This window comes from Bubalus bubalis, chromosome X (assembly GCF_019923935.1).
Source record: "Bubalus bubalis isolate 160015118507 breed Murrah chromosome X, NDDB_SH_1, whole genome shotgun sequence".
In the NCBI taxonomy this organism is placed as follows: Eukaryota; Metazoa; Chordata; class Mammalia; order Artiodactyla; family Bovidae; genus Bubalus; species Bubalus bubalis.
The window spans coordinates 33,883,813-33,886,715 of NC_059181.1; positions in this window are offsets into that span (position 1 = coordinate 33,883,813).

Consider the following 2,903-nt stretch of genomic DNA (forward strand, 5'->3'; position numbering starts at 1 on the left):
GAATTTACTGCTGCAGTGGTGGTATCTGACTTCTCTTGTGTCTTAATTTCTGAGAAACCTAAAGTCAATGAGCACTGATTTCTTGGTAGCTCTTGAAATACCAGACTGTAGTAGAAGGAATTACAGACTTTTCTCCAATATAGAAAGCCAATTTATTAACCAGAGGCACAATTTAAACACTCTGTACTTCAAGTAAGCCAAATCCCTAAGTCTCTAACTTACACATAATCCTTCAGTTCCATTATTATTCATTTCCAAATATAATTTTTTTAAGTCCACTAGGCTATATTTTCCACCTAAACTATGTGTTCCATTAAAACAAAAGTATGAGAGTTGATAAGTAGGCCAAGATCCTCTCATGGTCTATTATATATGTTATTAAAAATAATTTGATAAGTAGGCCAAGATCCTCTCATGGTCTATTATATATGTTATTAAAAATAATTTAGATAACAATACCATGTTTATTATTAGACTATGTGTCTATAAAATGTATATTAGAAAATATACTTTGGAAGACCAGTTTAATCTTATGTGATTTGATTGATATATTCAATCTTGATAAAGTAAAAAAATTAAAACATTTAATTATTTTTTCAGTAACTGCTACAAGGGAAATTTAATGCTTTCACAGTCTAGACCAAAACTTACCACAAAATTTTTTAAATAATTCATTTAAGTAAATGTACAGACATTTCAGGTTTCCCTAGTGGCTCAGTGGTAAAGACCTCATCTGCCAAGCAGGAGATGCAGATTCAATCCCTGGGTTGGGAAGATTCCCTGGAAAAGGAAATGGAAACACACTCCATTATTCTTGCCTGGAAAATCCCATAGACAGAGGGGCCTGGTGGGCTACAATCCATGGGGTTGCAAAGAGTTGGACATGACTTAGCAACTAAACAACAACAGACACTTCATGTACTGTTATTATTATGCTATTATTTTTATTGGGGGGATATGTGTTTAAAGCAACAACTCCAAGTAGTCAAAAAGCTTCCCACATGTTCTCCTCTAAATTCCTGTTCTGTTTGATTATAACTCAGATTTTAGAATTAAAAAGGAAAAAGTGGGTAAAGGGAGACCCTACTTGTCTGACTACAGGCACAATTAACTGCCCATTGGCAGTCAGGATATGATCTTAGTTTTCTCCCTCTGATATCATTGACATTTAATAACAAGGAATGGGGTTCACTACAGAGTGAACTTCAGCATGGGAAGAGTTTATGGTTCATCCTCATGCTTGCCTCCTTTACAATGGAAGACCCCCGCAAAGTGGAAGCCATGTCTTAGCTTTGTCACTGCCAGAAGTATCTCCCTCTAACTTATTCTCTGGTCTACTGTTCCACCAAACTGAGTTCTCTTTTAAGCTCTCTGAGAATTACAGTGAACTGGAGGGTTGGTATTGTTATCATTTCTTACCCCAAAACACTCTTTCTTCTGCCAGATATAACCCCATTCAATGATTTCTTTGTTCATTTGTTTTAATCTGAATCACTGTAGCTTTCATCTCTGGAAGTTAAATTTGATTATTTTGTATATCTTCTACATTTCTGCATAACTTTTTAAACATATATGATATGATTATAAAAGCTGTTTTGGTTTCCTTATCTTCTAATTCTAGCATCTGTGCCAGTTTTGGGTCACTTTCAAGCAATTATTTTTTTATAGCTCATCTTTTCCTGTCTCTTTATATGCCTGGTAATCTTTGGTTGGATGCCATAAATTATTAATTTTGCCTTGTAATGGTGATGAATATTTTTCTATTTCTATAAATATTAACGAGTTTTGTTCTGAAATGTAGTAAAGTTACTTGGAAAGGTTTTCACCAAGGTGTGTCTTGCCTTTAAGATTTGTTTTGTTGTCAAAAACTTCATTAGTTAAATGTTTCATATGTTTTTAGATGATAAAAAGGAAATTCCTAGAGAAAATGTAAAATCCATATACATGACTATGGTAGGATCTCAAAAATTATCACTGAATAGTTTCAATTCTTATACCTCTGATTCTAAAAGCACCATGGTGCCACTCTTCATATTGTCTTTCTATTTTTAATTAACCCACTTATTAGCTAGATGAAAAGTCCCTCAAAAGGGACTTTATGTCCTATATATAAACTGACTTACTGTGCTAAACAAAACAATATAATGATTTTCTTACCACTGACTCTATAACAATTTACTCATCTAATCCAGGCTTTTCACTTCACAGTAATTATATATGGTTATAATATGTAAGAATATGCAATAGAACTTATGCTGGAAAAAAATATGTTCTTACATTTTATATTATAAAAATGTTTTCACTGTACCAAGAACAGCCAGACATAGTCTAAAAAGTTTTTTGCAGTAATGTCTTGGATATATATTTCCCATTAATAATTAATAAAGCCAAGGACTGGCAACAGCACTGATTGAGAAGACGTATAATTTTGAGTTTGCTTCAGAGCTGGTGTTAATCTTCATGTTCATATTTCATTTAGCTAGTTAAAAAAAATGTTTTCATTTTTCTCTTTGTAACTAAAAGAATCCCTATTTTGCATTCAGAATAGCAACACTAAATAACAAAGGCCTACTTTATAGAAAGTCAGAATAAACACACACACATATGTGTGTGTATAAAACTTCCTTATGCTTGTTTCCAAAATATTACTGTAAATAAAACTATGACTTATGTGGTTTTTATTCATGAATAAACTGAGAGTTCTACTTATCATTTTTGTCCAGTGTATGAGCGCATATAAAATTATGGAAATCCTGATCTTATGAGAAAAGAATCTGTCTCTGTCTCACATTATAGAGACTGAAAATGCCAGCTACTTAAATCTGAGCATTCCTTAAAATTATAGGCTAGCATATGACCTTAGCTCTGCTGATGAGTTATATCTTTTCTGGAGACTAGACTAG